At 35.9% G+C, this 20,702-nt stretch overlaps 1 protein-coding gene across 2 annotated transcripts in view; it reads left to right on the top strand.

The window, feature by feature from the left end:
* MBNL3 (muscleblind-like splicing regulator 3) overlaps positions 1-20,702 on the top strand; it is a 124,376-nt gene that overhangs the window by 32,223 nt on the left and 71,451 nt on the right. The window contains exon 1 of one of the 2 annotated variants that reach the window (XM_005872812.2): positions 5,284-5,298. The exons of the other annotated variant lie outside the window; for it this stretch is intronic. The gene's annotated coding sequence lies outside the window, so the exon portion shown is untranslated. Of the gene's footprint in view, positions 1-5,283; positions 5,299-20,702 lie in introns of those variants that run through there. 2 annotated transcript variants of the gene reach the window in all.

Below are 20,702 nucleotides of genomic sequence, written 5' to 3'. Positions count from 1 at the left end.
TCAACTCAGCTAGTATTTATTGAGAACCTTGTTGTGTAGGTACTGTCCTGGGGTTATACCTATGGTTTCAGTGATATTTAAATCAAATTAATATTGTTCTTAAATTCCACTGAGTCTAGGGCAGTTTTAATAGAATGGTATAGATGGAAGCCATATTGTAGTGCTTACAGGAGTGATTGGGAGTGAGGAAGAGGAGGTATCAGGTGGAAAATATTTCAGAATGAAGGCTAAAGGAAGCCTTCCCTGAGAAAGAAAAAGAGCTGACTTGTAGAAAAGTCAAGGGGTTGTTTTTGGGAGAGACAGAATTGCAACTTAAGATATACTGGGCAAACACCTGAAGAACATGGCTAGGAAATGGATGAGTTTTTCATGATATGGCTTGATCTCTAAATCAGTAATCTTCTGGCCCTAAGTTTCCAAAAAATGAAGTGTATATAACATATGGATTCCTAAATTCATGTCATATATCCACTAAGATTATCTTTTAGACATTTCTTTGAAATTTTAAAAATAAAATATAACCATGAGGGGTTGTGGCTTATTAATGTTTATACAGCTTAACATCTAGTTATGTGGCCTTAAAGTAGTCTTCAATAAATGTTTGTTCAGGAAATATATTTATGAGAAATCCTATATAATAAAAGGCTAATATGCAAATTGTCCCATCCACCAGGAGTTCAACCAGGGGGCAGGGCCAGCTGGCCAACCGCCTACAGCCCCTCCCCCCAGCTGGCCCCGCCCCTATCAGGGAGGGCTGGCCGGTCCCCACCAGTGCATGAATTCATGCACCGAGCCTCTATTAAATTATAAAGAACTACTATTGATATGCATTCATTAATTGAATATGAGCCATTTACCTTGAATGGTTTAGAGTCCTTCATTTATTTGCCTGATGGTAATGAACTAAATTTGATCTTTCATGATTATTTGCAACTTAGAATTCTCAAAATCCTTACACTTTGAAGCATCGTATTTGATTTTTATAAATTTGATAACCCAATTGTGTTGTTTCAATGATTACTAATATGAAAGTTGTTTTGTTACTTGTGGCTTGAATGTTTTTAGTTGAACCACTGTTTAGTAGTACATGTGATTAATAATATCATTCATATTCAGATGCTGGGAATTTAAGCTCAGTTTTATGTCTTTGTGAGTTGAAGAAGTTTCTGTTATGCTGAGAATCTTTATGATCTTTTGTGGGGTTATACTGTTACTTACAATAGAATCAAGGCATTTTGGTCTCCTTCAAATTATACGGCAGTCAAGTTTAATCATTTAAGTCAGTAAGTGGTGATATAGGTAATGGAATGTTACCTATATCCTCCTAAGGTATACTTATATGATTTTAATTTGATGAACACAGCATGGTGACTACCATATAGCCTTTCATCAGCTTTAATAGACAGTCCATTCACCTCCGTATAAATGTAAGTGCTCTCTTTAACACAATATTGAAGCCATTAATTCTTCTCCTCCTCTTTCTTTTTTGCTTGGCCATTTAAGCTGAGTTGTTTTTTGAATGATTCTTGATCTATAGGTATCTTCTTATTTTCCATATATGTTGGAGCTTACCTTAGTGTACAGACTTCCTTGCTAATTAGACTTCAGCAATTTCCTTGAATTTTACTTTCAAATTCCTGCTTTCTTTTCAGGCTGTTACTCAGATCTTGTACTGAAACCTTCACATGGAGAAATTTTTATTTTATTTTTCCTTCTCTTTATGATTTGCATACTCCAGATTTTGATATAGCAAGCTTACAAACTGGCAACAGAGAGATGAGTTTTTGAAAGCACTGCCTACCTTCACAGGTGTTTTTTTTTTATAATTTATAAATCTTGGTTCAAAGTTTTCACTTGGATTTGGATAACTATTTACTTTCATAAATATTTTTTTTTATTATTGGGGGAGGGATTTAGTATTCCCAAAGGCTTTTATACTTCCCTTCTGCCAGCTGGATGCCAGATTTCTGGACCACATGTTCGCTTGAATAGCAGATTTTAAACCCAATGTGTCAAGCATTTTCTAACTTGTTTGCCAGACGTGCATGAGATGATATATTCAAAAAATTATAAGCAGTTTAGAACCCTCTGGCTTTCATGGATAGGCAGTAATGAACTTCCACATTGCAATTACAAGAAACTGGAAAGAAAATTGAGAAACTAGAGATTTTTTTTAAAAAAAATTCATTTTAGAGAGAGGAAAGGAGAGGAATAGAGAGAGAGAAACTCGATGTGAGAGAGAAACATCGGTCAGCGCCTCTTGCATGCCCCATACTGGGGATCGCCTTTGCCCTGACCGGGAATCAAACCAGGGACCTCTTGGTTCATGGGTCGATGCTCAACCACTGAGCAACACTGACCAGATGAGAAACTGGAGATTTTAAAATTAGTGTTCATGATTTTATTAATATGACATCTGAGAACTTTAAATATTAAAAAACTCAATATTTGGTGACAAATCTAGAGTTGAGATTTACAGCAGATTTTTTAAAACATGAGACTTCAATAGTGCTCTTTATTATTATATACTTCATATGGTATTGGAATGATTGAGTGAGATAATCAATATAAAAACACAACACAATGTCTGGCACAAAATAAGAGCACCATAAATGTTAACTGTTATTAACATCTAGGAATACCAATTGTTTAATAACCAAGATACCACTTTAGAGCACATCATAAATTGCGCTCAGTAAAGCTCATTTATCCTCATTGTGTTTTAGTGGTTATTCTGTTATCCCTAAACTCACTTTTGGAATTTTTACTCAGTAAAATCCCCAGTATCTCAATTGATTATAAATTTATATAGAGAACTTTTTAGTTTAAGTGTACTTGGTATACAATATTATATTATTTATATCCATCTCAGGTGTACAATATGGTGGTTTAACATTTTATCCCTTACAATGTGATCATGCCAATAATTCTAGTAATCATCTGTCACCATGCAAACTAACCACAATATTATTGACTGTATTCCTCTTCACCTTTTTTACTCATCCCCCTATTCCCTCCTCTGTGGTAAACATACCTTTGGTCTTTGTTTCTATGAGTCTGTTTTTGTTTTGTTTTGTTTGTTTGTTTAGATTTCATATATAAGTGAAGTCATATGGTATTTATATTTCTCCGTCCGACATAGTGCAATACTCTAAGTCTATTCATGTTGTCACAAATGGCAAGATTTCATTCTTTTTTAAATTTATGTGTAATATTCCATTATATATAAAGTATATCATATATAATGGACTATATATATCACGTCTTCTTTATCTATTCATCTATCAGTGGACATCTAGGTTGCTTCCATATCTTAGGTATTGTAAATAATGATTCAGTGAACATAGGGGTGCATATATCTTTCAAATTCGTGTTTTTGTTTTCTTTGGATAACTACCTAGAAATGGAATTGCTGGGTTCTGTGGTAGATCTATTTTTAGTTTTTTTAAGGAAGCTCCATACTGTTTTCCATAGTGACTGCACCAATTTGCATTCTCACCAACAGTGCACAAGAGTCCCCTTTTCTTCACATCCTCACCAACACATGTTATTTGTTGGCTTTTGATAATAGCCATTCAGACTGGTGTGAAGTGGTATATCATTGTGGTTTTGATTTGCATTTCCCTGATGACTGGTGATATTGAGCATCTTTTCATATGTCTGTTGGCCATCTGTATATCTTCTCTGGAGAAATGTTTTGTTTTTATGTCCTCTGCCCATTTTTTATGGGATTGTTTATTTTTGTTTGTTATTGAGTTGTATAAGTCCCTTGTATTTTTTATATCAACCCCTTATCAGATATACCATTTGCGAATATATTCTCCCATTTCATAGGTGATCTTTTTATTTGTTGATGGTTTTCTTCAGTGTACAAAAACTTTTTAGTTTGATGAAGACCATTTATTTAATTTTGCTTTCTTTGTTTTCCTTGAGAGAATATATCCAAATAGATATTACTACATTGATATTAAATAGTTATTAACTATGTTTTGTTCTAGGAATTTTATGGTCTTAGGCCTTTCGTTTAATAGAATATTTTGTATATGTATGTTTATTCCGACCGGAGGATAGTAGATGAAATGGTCTCACATAAGTAGAAACTAGAAATAAGAGGTCAAAACCTTTGTTAAGATTTGGTCAATGGGATAAATATGCTCGATTATATGCTTTGGTTAGCAATACGCGTTGGCCAGGAGGGTCAGATTGTTATAAGCCAGTGAGCTGAGTCTGATTCTAAAAGGTTTTCAGAAATTAGAGTGGATCGAGTAGAGTCCAAAGTTTGGATAACCTACATTAGAGAAGAAGTTGGGACAAAACCATGTATGCCCAAAAAAGGTGTTTTCTGAAACTGAAAGAGGGTGTCAAGGCAGTTGCAATGGAATTAATGGAAGACACAGACCAACAGGGATCAATAAATCCTTATAATTTCAGAGGCAAGGTACTGCCTTTCCCCAAGGATTCAAAGCTACCCAGAGTGCCCTTTTGGTTTTCAGTATTATGAAATGCCACCACAGCCAGGAAATAAGCTCCAATATATATGAGTTGACAATGAAAAAAAGAAAAGAAATGAATCAGGACAATTGGGTTAAACTTTTGGGACTCTGCCTACCCATTCTGAACACAGATTGCCAAGATATCAGATATGATGAAATTTGATCACGAGCTGTTCATATATACACTAACATGTCAGGCATTTTAGCCAAGTAGATTAACCTTTCTGGGCCTCCATTCAAGGTCAAAGCAATCAAAAGGACACTTGTTCAACCCTGGCTTTGATAACTCTGTTGTGAGCTCATTTAGAGTTATTTCGACTATTTTTATATTTGATGCGGACTTTATTTTCCACACTCTCCTTTTTAAAATCTGAAATCTGGATTTAAATTACACACCACACAAAGGTTTGCATATAAGTCATTTCCCTATTTTTTAAAACTTATTTTTATTGTTGCAAGTATTACAGATGTCCCCTTTGTGTGCTTTTTTTCCCCATTGACCCCCTCCACCCCATACCCACCCCTCTCAGGCCTTCATCACTGTATTGTCTATATCCATGAGTTATGCATATATGCATGTAAGTTCCCCAGTTAATCACTCCCCTCCCACATCACACCCCCGCCCTCCCTCTGAAATTCGTCAGTCTTTTCCATTCTTCTATGTCACTGGACCTATTTTATTCATCAGTTTATTTTGTTCATTAGATTCCACATATGAGTGATATCATGTAATACTTATCTTTCTTTTATTGGCTTATTTCGCTTAGCATAATACTCTCCAGGTCCATCCATGCTGTTGCAAAAGGTGAGAGTTCTTCCTTTTTTATAGCTGTGTAGTATTCCATTGTATAAATGTATTGCAGATTTTATACACTCATATGCTGTTGGGCACTTGGGCTGTTTCTAAATCTTAGCTATTGTAAATTGCGCTTCTATGAACATAGGAGTGCATATATGCTTTCTGATGGGTGTTTCTGGTTTCTTATGATATATTCCTAGAAGTGGGATCACTGGGTCAAATTAAAAAAATTTCATTTGCTTTTCACAAAAATCACATTTAATGTAGCAAGACACCACAGTTTTTGGATTGAAATTACAGGACCTGAGATTTAAATTATAATTCTCTACTGAAGCAGCCACAACATATGAAAGAAAATGTTCATGTTTTATTTAAAATAATCATCTTTACTAAAACCACTCAATGACATTTATTATTTTAAAATATTTTAAAGCCATTTTTAAGAGTAAGGAAATTTAGGACCTTTATTAAACCTGGAGGGCGGCCTGTGGTGTGGTCCTCTGCACTGGTGCCCTGGAGGCAGGCTCTCTAGACTGTGAACCGAAACTCTGCTACTTTATTTTCTAATTCTTTCTTGAGTTCAGTCACTTCCTTTTTGAATTCTAATTTATTTTGCTCTTTCATTTCTTTTTTTTAGGGTTTTACTTTTATTTATTTTTTCTTTATTGATTAAGGTATTACATATGTGTCTTTATTTCCCTATTGCCCCCCACTCCCCACTCATGCCCTCACCCCCCTGGTGTCTGTGTCCATTGGTTAGGCTTATATGCATGCATACAAGTTTCCCTTGGTTGATCTCTCCCCCTTACCCCCCACCCAACCCTACCTTCCCTTTGAGGTTTGATGATCTGATCAATGTTTCTCGGTCTGTGGATCTGTTTTTGTTCATCAGTTTATGTTGTTCATTATATTACACAAATGAGTGAGATAATGTGATATTTCTCTTTCTCTGACTGACTTATTTCACTTAGCATAATGCTGTCCAGTTCCATCCATGCTGTTGCAAATGGTAAGAATTCCTTCTTTTTTACCGCAGCATAGTATTCCATTGTGTAGATACACCACAGTTTTTTAATCCACTCATCTGCTGATGGGAACTTGAGCTGTTTCCAAATCTTAGCTATGATAAATTATGCTGCTATGAACATAGGTAGGTGTGCATATATCCTTTCTGATTGGTGTTTCTAGTTTCTTGGGATATATTCCTAGAAGTGGGATCACTGGGTCAAATGGGAGTTCCATTTTTAGTTTTTTGAGGAAATTCCATACTGATCTCCACAGTGGCTGCACCAGTCTGCATTCCCACCAGCAGTGCAAAAGGGTTCCTTTTTCTCCACATCCTCACCAGCACTTGTCATTTGTTGGTTTGTTGATAATAGCCATTCTGACAGGTGTGAGATGGTACCTCATTGTTGTTTTGATTTGCATCTCTCAGATCATTAGTGACTGGATTGTTTGTCTTCCTTTTGTTAAGTTGTATGAGTTCCTTATATATTTTGGAAATTAACCCCTTATGGAATGTATCACTGGCAAATATGTTCTTCCATGCAGTGGGCTTTCTGTTCATTTTGTTGATGGTTTCTTTTGTTGTGCAGAAGCTTTTTTCATTTTGTTGATGGTTTCCTTTATTATGAAGATGACATGATATTATACATAGAAAACCCTAAGGACTCTGCAAAAAACTACTAGATTTCATAAATGAATTTTGCAATGTAGCAGGATACAAAATTAACACCCAGAAATCAATGGCATTTTTATACACCAATAATGAATTCTCAGAAATAGAAACTAAAAAAACAATCCCATTTATCATTGCAACGAAAATTTAAGATACTTAGGAATAAACATAACCAAGGAAGTAAAAGATCTATACTCGGAAAACTATAGGAAGTTGAAAAAAGAGACAGAAGAAGATATAACAAGTGGAAGAATATACCCTGTTCATGGATTGGTAGAATCAACATCATTAAAATATCCATACTATCCAAAACAATTTGTAGATTCAATGCAATCCCTATTAAAATACCAATACCATATTTCACAGACCTAGAACAAATACTCCAAAATTTCATATGGAACCAAAAGACACCAAATAGCTGCAGCAATCATGAGAAAGAAGAACAAAGTTGGAGGGATCACAATATCAGGTATCAAGTTATACTACAAAGCCGTAATCAAAAAAACAGTGTGGTACTGGCACAAAAACAGGCATATAGGTCAATGGATCAGAACAGAGAACCCAGAAATCAACCCAAGCCATTATGCTCAATTAATATTTGACAAAGGAGGCAAGAGCATACAATTGAGTCAAGACAGTCTCTTCAATAGATGGTGTTGGTAAAACTGGACAGGTACATACAAAAAAAATAAAATAGATCACCAACATACACCATATACTAGAATAAACTCAAAATGGATAAAAGACTTAAATGTAAGTCGTAAAACAATAGAAATCTTAGAAGAAACCATAGGCAAGAAAATCTCAGATATCTCTTGTAGCAATATGTTTGCAGAGACATCTCTCAGAGCAAAGGAAACTAAGAAGAAAATAAACAAATTGGACTACATAAAAATATTTCCCTATTTTTTAAGTCAAACTAGGGTTGAAATTGATTGATTTCAAAAAGTTGTTTTTATTGAAGATGACTATTACTTTTCAGGGTTAAGGTTTTGCTTTCTATTCTCATGGTATAATTGAACCAATCTTCTTTCTAGGTCTCTACTGCTTTGAGGGTTTCGTAATCTTTCCTGTGATAGTTGCTGAGATTGACCTTGAGAGATAGAGTAGAACTATTATATTGGGGCCATGAAGATGACTTTATAATGACTTCACTTGTCCAAACTTTGATGAAATTATTTTTAAAGGCCAGCTTATTTTACATTTCCTCTAAATTTCTCTATAAAGAAAGGCCCATAATTTCCAATCCAGCATAACCCACTCTGAAAAATCAAGAGAAAAAATGGAATTTTAGAGTTCTTTAAGGAAGGATACTCTGAGGCCTTTATGAATATTGGGAGATGTAGAATTTAAGATTTTTATACTGTCTGTGCTCCCAATAATTTACTTTTAACTCTTTAATAAAGTAGCCATCTTTTCAATTAACTATAGGCTATTGGCATATATCTATAATAATAAAAGCATAATATGCTAATTAACCAGACAGTCGAATGACCTTCCGAACTACCTTCCTGACAAAGGTGGGGCTGCGAGGACCCAGCCCCTTGCACGAATTTTGTGCATTGGGCCTCTAATATATTTCAGTCACGTGTATGATATAAATGTGAAATAATGCCTTCCAGCAGCAGTAACTTCAGACACAAAAGGTAGAACTCTTGAGTACACTTAGCCAGAAAAATTACTTTCCCAGAAAAATCCCTTTGAGTCCACTAGAAGTATTGGCATTGATGTATTAAGCTACTTGGTCTTTGAAATTAGTGCATATTTGGTCCTCAACATTTTCAGCCACAAATATTTTTGTCTACCTGTTCACTATTTTTATAAGCGCTCCTAATAGTAATAGGGACTTTGAATTGAGACTGAGAATCTGAATTTATTGGCTATAACACCAGTGTTGAATTCATGTAAGGAAGCCCTCATTGGATGCCTACTTGATACAGTGATGAATCCTATATACCAGCGATATTCAACAGGTGTGCCACAGAATTTTTAAAACATGCAATACCTGACTATTTAGTCAGGGCACTGACCTCTTTTCTTTAAGATTATCAAATAACAAAATGATAACAGCCAACAAAGCAATGACAGTCTTGTATGAATGAATGAAAATTATTCCTATTTTTTATCAGATTGGCAAAAATATTTCTTTTGCTGTGCCACAGAATTTTAGTAGTTTATGTATGAAAAAGGTTGAAAATAACTGCTTTACTCCATTAAATCCATTAGATGTTACTTTTGCTTATCTTTAACAAATAATATCCTTATATGATTGACAACTTTGACTATAGACTTACTTGAACTGTTTATTAGTATTCTGAGAATAAACACTTAGTGATAGTTTTTGATTATTGTTTTGCTGTGTGTGTGTGTATGTGTGTGTGTTTGTGTTGGTGAACAGTGAATGCTCAACTAAATCTTATCAGTGAAAAAATCAGCCCCTAAAATTCAATTGAGTTAAATTAAATATGTACTTGGGAGGACCATGAATACTTCCAAATCACTGGAGTGCTAAAGTCCTGTAACAGGAACTTACAGGATGCCATTTTAATTGAAAAGTTACTATCTTAATTTAACTCCCAGCATAAGCTTGTTCTATAACAAAATCTAACAAAGAAAATCCTTGTTGAAATTTCAACTACATTTTTAAAAGGAATTTTCATTATATAGATTAAGATTGAAAAGTGTTTGAGTCAATTTAGAAAATAAGAATAAAGTTACATGTCCTTAATGAGTGGGGTCTTTGATAAGTAGGTAATACCAATACTTCCTAATAACTAATAAATTTGACCCAGTCACTTAAGCTCCTTGGCCTCAACTTCCACAAGTGTACAATTGCCTGCTCAATTAACCAATTAAGTTATTCTATAATCCTGTGTACATTAATAAAGATGACATAAAATGCTTTTAAAAATGCAAACAGGATGCTGCACTTTTCAGTTTGTTTCTCTACCTACTTTTCATTCTGGCCTGACATGAATCACTGCCTGTCCTGGCTTAACAGTCTGTGAACTGGAGAGAAACACTCTGACCTTCATCCAGTTCCTTTCATCTTTTGTTCTTCCAGAATATGTTGGATACATAAACTTTGCTCTGATTGTGTGTTGTAGACTACTTAAATAAAAACAATTTTCCAAGGGCAGATCATTGTTACCATGCTACATTTGTGGCTACTAAGTTTCTACTCTGCTTAAAATCTTTGAGAGAGGCTCCTGTTTCATAACACAGATACACTCTTTGAGTCACTTTCAAGGTCCTTCAGAAACTACCCACACATTATTTCTCTTCCCCAGTATGAACCTGCCACCCCAGTCAGCCCACATCTGCTCACCATCCTACAAATTCCAGGACCCTAATCTTTTCTTTTCACCCTCATCCTCATTGTTCTTCTTTCCAGGAATGCTCTCTGCTTCTCCTCGGTCCTCATTCTTTAAGGCCCAGCTCCACTTTATCCTGTTTGAAAACCAAAGGACATGTATGCATGCATATAAGCCTAACCAATGGACACAGACAACAGGGGGGGGATGGGAGGGTAATGGAGGGATAAGGACACATATGCAATACCTTAATCAATAAAGAAATTTTAAAAAATGAATAAAAAAAAAGAAAAGAAAACTCTCTTGATCACTCCAGGCCTGAGTGACATTCTCATCTCAGAACTCTTATTGGTTTTGTTGTTATTGTTACTGAATTTTTCTCTTATTTGTCTAGATTGTTTACTTTTATTTTATATTATGTTGTTCCCCAATTCAGTAGAGGCTTCTTGAGTGCAAAGGCAGTGTCTTAGGGTTCTTCTGATTCTCCAAAAGCATGGGACACAAGTCTGTGCATATAGTTGATGTACAATAATGTTTGTTGTTTGATATTTTCCCACGTGAATTTTTCAAAGGCCTAATTTGCATGATTTTAGGGAATGATAATAAATATTTGCTAAATGGATAAAATGAATGATGCATATGTTATTGTTTATTTTCACACTCCCAAATTCTCATCCATGGCCAACTAATTGATTGTATGATTCTCAGGACAGGGATTTTATCTTGTTCACTTTTGTATCCCCAGCACCTAGATAAATACCTAGGTCATACTAAATGCCCAATAAATATCTGTGGAATTAATACAGCAAAATCACCCAGTATACATTAAATGCAATCAGTCTTGTGATTCACTTTGTATTTTACTCATCGAAAATACCTGAACATTAAAAGACATGAATTGCTAAATATCTTAAGTTTCCATTTTCTTCGAGTTTAAATACAGTTTTGGGTGAACGAAAATCTTTTAATGGCACTAGGACATCTGTCCCATCCACATAAGCAAGCAATTAACCGGTATTGTTTAATAACAACTGTGTTTAAAATCCAGATTTTAAATTGTTCTTATATTAAATTGAATTAGTTTAAAGTATTTAAATGGCATTAGGTAACAAATTCTCATAATTTTGTATACTATTTAAAAAAAGGTAAACCTTGGCCAGCTGGTGTGATTCAGTACTTGAGTGTTGACCTATGAACCAGGAGGTCATGATTCAATTCTCCATCGGGGCATATACCTGGGTTGTTGGTTCAATTTCCCATGGGGGGCATGCAGGAGGCAGTAGATCAATGATTCTCTCTTATCATGGAGGTTTCTATCTCTCTCTTCCTATCCCCTCTTCTAAAAAATCAATAAAAATATATTATAAACATAATAAAAAGAGATAAACCTTAAAAAAAAAATGAACTTGCTTGACAAAAACCAGTCACATACATTGCTAAAGCTTTGTTTGAAAGAGACACTGTAGCACCTATTTTTTCCTTTCTATTACCATATGTATGAACTGTGTTTTTTAATTGGTTTATGAAATAACTTATCTGCTTTTTGATGTGTGTTTTTTAGAAGATATCAGTTCTTTTTTTAAAATTCTTTATTGTTTAAAGTATTACATATAGTATTACATATGTTACCTTTTCCCCCCATTGACCTCCCCCACTTCCCAGCACATGCCCTCACCTCCCTAGTGTCTGTGTCCATTGGTTATGCTAATATGCATGCATGCAAGTCCTTTGCTTGATCTTTTCTGTTTGATGCTTCTATGTCTCTGGATCTATTTTTGTTCATCAGTTTATGTTGTTCGTTATATTCCACAAATGAGTGAGATCATGTGATCTTTATCTTTCTCCAACTGGCTTATTTCGTTTAGCATAATGTTCTCCAGTTCCATCCATGCTTTTGCAAATGGTAAGAATTCTTTCCTTTAAACAGCCTAAGTGCCCATCAGCAGATGAGTGGATTAAAAAACTGTGGTACATCTACACAATGGAATACTATGCTGCTGATGGGCATTTAGGCTGTTTCCAAATCTTAGCTATGGTAAATTGTGCTTCTATGAACATAGGTGTGCATATGTCCTTTCTGATTGGTGTTTCTGATTTCTTGGGGTATATTCCTAGAAGTGGAATTACTGGGTCAAATGGGAGTTCCATTTTTAATTTTTTGAGGAAACTCCATACTGTTTTCCACAGTGGTTGCACCAGTCTGCATTCCCACCAGCAGTGCATGAGGGTCCTTTTCTCCACATCCTTGCCAGCACTTGTCATTTGTTGATTTATTGATGATAGCTATTCTGACGGGTGTGAGATGTATCTCATTGTCATTTGGATTTGCATCTCTCAGATGATTAGTGACCTTGAGCATGTTTTCACTGGAAAATATGTTCTTCCATGCAGTGGGCTTTCTTGTTGTTCTGTTGATGGTTTCTTTTGTTGTGCAAAAGCTTTTTATTTTTATGTAGTCCCATTTGTTTATTTTCTCCTTAGTTTCCATTGCCCTAGGTCTAGAAGCTGTATAGGTAAAGATATTGCTATGACATATGTCTGATATTTTGATGCCTATGGATTCTTCTAAGATTTTTATGGTTTCCCGTCTTATGTTTAAGTCCTTTATCCATTTTGGGTTTATTTTTGTGTATGGTGTAAGTGGGTGGTCTAGTTTCATTTTTTTCATGTGCTGTCCAATTTTCCCAACACCATTTATTAAAGAAACTGTCTTCACTTCCTTGTATGCTCTTGCCTCCTTTGTCAAATATTAATTGAGCATAATGGCTTGGGTTGATTTCTGGGTTCTCTGTTTTGTTCCATTGGTCTACATGTCTGTTATTGTGCCAGTACCAGACAGTTTTGAGAACAGTGGCTTTGTAATATAGCTTAATACCTGGTATTGTGATACCTCCAACTTTGTTCTTCTTTCTCATGATTGCTGTGGCTATTCTGGGTCTTTTTTTAAATTCCATATGAATTTTTGGAGAGTTTGTTCTAGGTCTCTGAAATATGCCATCGGTATTTTAATGGGAATTGCATTAAATCTATAGATTGCTTTGCATAGTATGGACATTTTAATGATGTTTATTCTACCAATTTATGGACACGGTATATTTTTCTATTTGTTTGTCTTCCTCTATCTCTTTTTTCAATATCCTGTAGTTTTGTGAGTACAGATATTTTACCTCCTTAGTTAAGTTTATTCCTATATATCTTAATTTTTTTGTTGTTGCAATAGTAAATGGGATTTTTTTTTTAGTTTATCTTTCTGTGCGTTCACTATTGGTGTATAAAAAAGTCATAGATTTCTAGGTATTAATTTTGTATCCTGCTAGGTTGCCAAATTCATTTATTAAGTCTAGTAATTATTCATGGATTCTTTAGGGATTTCTATGTACAATATCATGTCATCTGCAAATAATGACAGTTTTACTTCTTCTTTTCCAATTTGGATGCCTTTTATTTCTTCTTGTCTGATCATTATGGCTAGCACTTCCAGTACTGTCGAACAGGAGTGGTGAAAGTGGGCATCCCTGTCTTGTTCCTGTTCTTAGGGGAAATGGTTTTAGTTTTTTCCCATTGAGTATGGTATTGTCTGTAGGTTTGTCATATAAGGCTTTTATTATGTTGAGGTATAAACACTCTATTCCCACTTTGTTGAGAGTTTTTATCAGAAAAGGTTGTTGGATTATGTCAAATGCTTTTTCTGCATCAATTGATATGATTATGTGATTTTATCTCTCAATTTATGTGATGTATCACGTTTATTGATTTCGGATATTGTACCATCCTTTCATCCCTGGAATAAATCCCACTTTGTCATGGTGTATGATATTTCTCAGGTAATGCTGGATCCCATTTGCTAGAATTTTGTTGAGGACTTTAGCAACCATGTTCACCAGAGATATTGGCCTATAATTCTCTTTCTTTGTAGTGTCTTTATCTGGTTTTGGGACTAGGATAAATAATACTTCTTCATAGAAAGAGCTTGGAAATATTCCTTCCTCTTGAAATTTTTGGAATATACTTAGGAGGATAGGTTTTAGTTTTTCTTTGAATGTGTGGTAGAACTCCCCTGTAAAGCTGTCCAGACCAGGGCTTTTGTTTGCTCTAAGTTTTTTGATGACTGCTTCAATTTCCTCCATAGTTACTGGCCTATTCAGATTTTTTTATTCTTCCTGATTGAGTTTTGGAAAGTCCCATTTTTCTAGGAATATGTCCATTTCGTCTAGGTTGACAAGTGTGTTGGACTAGAGTTGTTCATAGTATTTTTTAACAATCCTTTGTATTTATGTGGGATCTGTTGTTATTTTGCATCTTTCACTTCTGATTTGTTTACTTGGGTCCTCTCTCTTTGCTTCTTGGTGAGCCTAACTAGAGGTTCAGCAATCTGGTTTATCCTTTCAAAGAACCATCTTTTGGTTTTATTGACCTTTTGTATTGTTTTTTTGGTCTCTATGTCATTTTTCCCACTGTTATCTTTATTATTTCCTTCCTTCTGCTCACTCTGAGCTTTTCTTGTTGCTCTCTTTCTAATTCTTTAAGTTGTAGAGTTAGATAATTACCAGTCTTTCTTTCTTTCTTTCTTTCTTTCTTTCTTTCTTTCTTTCTTTCTTTCTTTCTTTCTTTCCTTTCTTTCTTCCTTCCTTCCTTCCTTCCTTCCTTCCTTCCTTCCTTCCTTCCTTCCTTCCTTCCTTTCTTTCTTTCTTTCTTTCTTTCTTTCTTTCTTTCTTTCTTTCTTTCAGCAGGCCTGTAATCCTATGAACTTCTCTCTCTGGACTGCTTTCACTATGTCGCAAAGATTTTGGATTGTTGTGTTTTAATTGTCATTTGTTTCCAGGAAGTCTTTTATTTCTTCTTTGATTGCTTTGGTAAATCAATCATTGTTTAATAACATGCTATTTAGACTCAGAGTGTTTGAATTTTTTGATTATTTTTATTATTGTTGATTTCTAATATTATGCCATTGAGATCTGAGAAGATGCTTGACATGATTTCAGTCTTCTTAAATTTGAAGAGATTTTGCCTGTGACCCAATATGTGGTCTATTTTTGAAAATGTCCCATGTGCACTTGAGAAGAATGTATATTCTGTAGCTTTGGGGTGAAATGTTTTGAAGATATCAATTAGGTCCAAATGATCTAATTGTTTGTTTAGGATTGCTGTTTCTTTGCTGATTTTTTGTCTAGAGGATTTATTCAGTGATCTCAGTGGGGTATTAAAATCCTCTACTATGATTGTGTTGCTGTTGTTCTCTTCCTTGATATGTTCCAGAAGTTGTTTTTTTTTTATGTATTTGGGTGCTTCTGCATTGGATGCATATATGTTTACCAGAGTTATATCCTCTTATTGTATTGATCCCTTTAGAAGTATGAAGTGGCCTTCCTTGTCTCTTGATATGGCCTCCACTTTGAGGTCTATTTTGTCAGATATAAGTATTACTACCCCAACTTTTTTTCATTTCTATTTGCCTGAAATATATTTTTCCATCCCTTCACTTTCAGTCTGTGTGAGTCTCTTATTCTGAGGAGGGTCTACTCTAGATAGCATCTATATGGGTCATGTTTTCTTATCCATTCAGCCACTCTATGTCTTTTGATTGGAGTATTTAGTCCATCTTGTTTAATGTTATTATTGATAGGTACTTGTTTGTAGCCATTTTTATTCTTTATGCCTGTGTTCCTTCCTCCATTTCTATTTCTTCTTTTTACAATTGTCCCTTTAGCATTCCTTGCATTGCTGGCTTGGTAGTGATAAACTCCCTTCACCGGTTTTTGTCTGCAAAGCTCCTGATTTCCCCTTTAATTTTAAATAACATTCTTGCTGGATAGAGTATTCTTGGATTCAGTCCCTTGCTTTGCATCACTTTGTATACTTCATTCCATTCCTTACTTGCCTGATGTGTTTCTGTTGAGAAATTATTTAATAATCTAATGGGAGATCCCTTGTAGGTTTCTCTCTGTCTCTCTCTTGCAGCCTTTAATATTCTATGTTGTTAACATTTACCTTTATAATTATGAAGTGTCTTTGTGTGGGTCTTTTTGGGTTGATCTTGCTTGGCACTCTCTGTGCTTGTGTAACTTTTTCCTTCCCCATATCAGAGAAGTGTTCTGTCATGATTTCTTCAAATAAGTTTTCTAATCCTTGCTCCTCTTCGTTTCCTCCTACCACCCCTATTATATGTATGTTACTTCATTTCATGTTGTCCCAAAGCTCCCTTAGGCTCTTCTCCAGTTTTAATTTTTTTCTCCAATTGCTGTTCAGATTGGGTGTGTTTTCCTGCCCTATCTTCTAACTCACTAATTCAGTCCTCCACTTCTTCTAGTCTATTTTTGAAACCTTCCATTGTACTTTTCGTTGTAGCTGTATCATTCGTGATTTCCTCTTGATTCTTCTTGTTGATTTTCTCATCCATCCTGTTTATGAACTGTATGACCCTTACTCTGAATTCTTTTTCTGACATATTGCATGCCTCCATTTCATTTTATTCCTTTTCTGGCAAGTCCCCCTTTTCTCTTTTGGGTTTTTTTTTCTTTGTCTCTCTATTTTTGCTGTCTCTTTTTGGCCCTGGGTACCCTTCTTGGGGTTCGATAGGTTGAAGACCCTATTAGAGCAATGGTCAAGGAATCGTTAGCACAGAGGCTTGGCCTGCCTTGAGTCTCACACCTTTATTGTCTCTGCTCTGAGTTGTGCCCCCTTCTCCCACAGATCTGGTCCCTCAGTTGTCTGCTTCAGATGCTTGGGGTGGCAGGAGCACGTGCACAGTTCCTCTGAAGCGCGACTCCTTGTGAAGACCCAGAGTCCTCTCTCATGCAATTCGCTGTGCAGCCCTGGAACCTGTGGCAGGGTGGCACCTTTAGTTCCCTCTGTCAGGACACTTGCAGCACAGTCTTGAGTACCCCTGGCTAGACAACCTGGCTTACTCCAGGTTGCATCAGCAGTGCTGTCCTGTGGCCTGAAGTGAGGTGTGCATTGGGTTGTTCTGGATGGCCCTGGTAGGACTGTCCCAGGGGCCAAGGTGGAGCGAGTGTGGGTTGCTCTGGGTCACACAGTCAGACCTCCCCCATGGCCCTGAATGAGGCATGCATTGGGTTGCTTTGGGTCATGCCTCTCTGGCCAGGGTGAAGCAGGTGTGGGTTGCTCTGGGTCACCCCAGCAGGGCTGTCTAGGGAGCTGGGGCAGGGGAGGGTCATGGTGTTCCCCCTGGCTTGTACTCACTGCGGGGTCCTGGAGCCAGATCTTGGACCTTGGGTTCCAGTAGGCTGGTGAGGAGGCCTGGTGCAGGAGCTCACTATGGTGGTTAGTGCTCCCTGCAGATGTCTGGGAGTCTTCCAGGAGGTACTTTGCCATTCACTGCTGGGTACAGTGGTGGCTCCGTGTGGGTTATGGCTGGCAAGTGGAATTTTCTAGGCATCCTCTGCCTTTCCTTATTGGAAATTGTCTCCTCATCTGTGTCTAACTAGTTAATTCAGGGTGGATGTTCTCCCATTTAGTTGCTTTTCTGGCCTGGCCCGAGGAGGTGCACAACACTGCTGCTTATTCGGCCGTCATTTTCTATCTTCCCTTATCTGCTTTTTGTAAAAGGTATCTTAAATTTAGTACTCTGGTAAAATTGTGGGAAAATGCAATTAAGCTTTAAAAAACAATGAAAAAGCATGCACATAAGCAAAATATCGTTATTTTTACAGTTGGGTTTTTTTTCCCAGATAAAAAAACTTAGTTTTCCAGAGGATTCTTGTGAAATCATGGTTTCCATCTGCAATGCTAAGCACCTCTCATATGCCTTAAAGAACAAGTATTAGTAGACCACTAATGATAACATGTGAGGGAAATAGAACCTGAAGCAAATATGAAAACTTGAAAGCTTTTAATTTGTTAGCCTGCCAATTCAAGCAGCATGTGGCAGGTGTGTCATATATTCATAGAGCCAAAATAAATGGCCACAAGAAATTCCAAGGCAATACAGATGTAAGGAAAGTTTAAAATGGAAAGAAAGAAAACATTGTTTATTCAGTAGTTTGATAAATACATTTAAATAAATGCCTCTTCATATATTCCTTTAAGTGCAAAATAGTATCTTTGTGACCTTCTGGACCAGGCATTGGCAATGTTTGTGTTATGTGCTGGTTTGTGGAAGGAAAGCAAAAGAAAGGAGGAGACAAGGAAAATGTAGAAAATGTGGGCAAAAGTAGCTGCTGGTGGTGGCCTGGCAAACAACTCTGGAATATGTTACTGTTTCCAGTAGATCGGTAGATAATATTTATTTTGTTTTACCAAGACAACTTTCATGAGAAAACTTGTGAATACTTAAAAAATTATAAAATCTAAATAATGAATCTAGTGTGTGCAATTTTAAAGTAAAAACTTTAATATTTTCCTTATGTTGTCTTATTTAGAATTATTATAGATGAACATTAATTAAAAATCAAAATTAACTTTTCTTTTTAAGGAAGAATACTTTGATAATGTTTCTTCCTATGGCTCAAAGTGATGTCTCCTCCACCCCCATGCCCACTGCGGTTTCATCACATGGATTGTTGAACAAATTATTTCAAAGATTAGTCTACTATCCAAAGTTATAGGCCGAAATCATTTGGGAATCCAAATTTTTTACTCTAAATACAGGATTAGATCTTGTTGCTGTCAAATGAGCAGGGATAGAGATTTTTTATGGAAACTGCATGCTCTACAGATCAAGAATCCCAGGTATTAACATTCCAATTTGAAAGCTCAAATTCTGAGAAAAACTCACCTTTACAGGTCTAATAGATTGAAAACTGATAGAGGTGGCCAAAGCTCTGCCAGCCTTGAAGGTACTTATCTGACAAAACTCCTTGCTAGCATGCTACAGCAGAAGGGTTCATGTTGAATTACCATTTAATCTTTGACTTTTCAAAATAAGAATCCTAGGGAATGCTATAGCACTCTAACTTCCAATGAGAAGATAGTGCTAACAAACCTGAGTAAGACATGCTCTCTACTGACAGGGAATTTACAATCTAATAATGGAGAAAAGTTGAGGGCTATAATGGAAGAACGTGATGCATGCCATAAGAGACACAGTACTTGTGACATGCTTAAGAGGGTGGGCTCTGGACTCACACTGCCTGGGTTTGAACCATGGTTTGATAACTTAACAGCAACATGAAGTTGTGCAAGTTAAAATTACTAAACCTTTCTCCACTTGTTTTCCAATCTGTTAAATGGGAGCAGTACCACACTCTTCAAAAGGGATCTGTAATTCCAAGGTATTCCTTTTGGTGACTCATTTCTATACAAAGGTGTTTGAGTGTTTAAGAGTGTTCTTAAGTCATAGTGCGTGATGTACCTACCATTCATGGTGATTTAGAGGCTGAGGTTGAAGTTAGAGTATCTAGTGTGTGCTTCTAGAGCTTCATTAACTCTCATAATCATTTTGCTTTTCTGTGCCTTAGGTTTCTTCTCTATTTAAATGAGCAAAGGAAGTTCCATGATAACAGGGACCTTACCAGTCGTGTTCAACATCTAGAACAGTGCCTGGCACATAGTAGATGATGGATAAATGTTGGGGCAGCACAACTCAGGGATATTATGAAAATGGTGATACAACAGACATGCACGTAATTTTGAGAGTCATGAGTACTACCCAAAAATGACTGGATTTTCTTGTTTAAGATTCCAAAGAGAGATAAGAGATTAGAAATGATCTCTACTTACAGTTCTCTGCTGATATTTAAACATGAATTTTGGAGTCAGGGGATCTTGCCTCTACTTGTGGTTCTATCATTTAAGGCTTTGTAACCTCAGATAAGTAACCTCTACTAGCTTTATTTTCTTCACTATTATTTTGGGGTTATCACTCTTGCTTTTGAGTATATTTTAGAGCTCCAATGATGAATGGAATGAAAGCACTTGTGAATTGCAAATACTATACAAATACAAATATGCTAAGCAATGGAAACTTTATGCTCTACATTAGAGTAGTAAAAAACATAATCAAGCAAAATTGTATTCCTATTACTCAAATCTAAGGCAGTGAAGATAAAACTGTATTGTCTGCAAAAGTTGATCTTATTTGAAATATAGGGAAAATGGACATTGTCCCTGTCTTTTATACACAGTCAGATAAGCACAGCTGCAGGAGAGAAATTCTTTCCATCGTCACAACAACTCTTTTTAGTTGTTGCATCTAGCTTTTTCTATGCCAGCTCCAAAAATAGTTCCAGTCTGAAGGAAGTGTTTTGAGGATTTGGCTAGGGACCCAGAAGAGGTTACAGGCTGAGTTAAAAAAACACACATGAAAATTCCTTCTTCAATTACCCCTATCTTACATAAAATACATGGCCAGAGTCCATTTTCTGTTTGCATTATTCATGTAAAAGTTCAAAATTTATTATTTAGTATCTGTTACTATACTTCATGGACCTTTGTAGAAAAAATATTTCTCCAGACCCTCA

Source organism: Myotis brandtii, unplaced genomic scaffold (assembly GCF_000412655.1).
Source record: "Myotis brandtii unplaced genomic scaffold, ASM41265v1 scaffold393, whole genome shotgun sequence".
NCBI lineage: Eukaryota > Metazoa > Chordata > Mammalia > Chiroptera > Vespertilionidae > Myotis > Myotis brandtii.
This window is presented reverse-complemented; position numbering and strand designations above follow the sequence as displayed.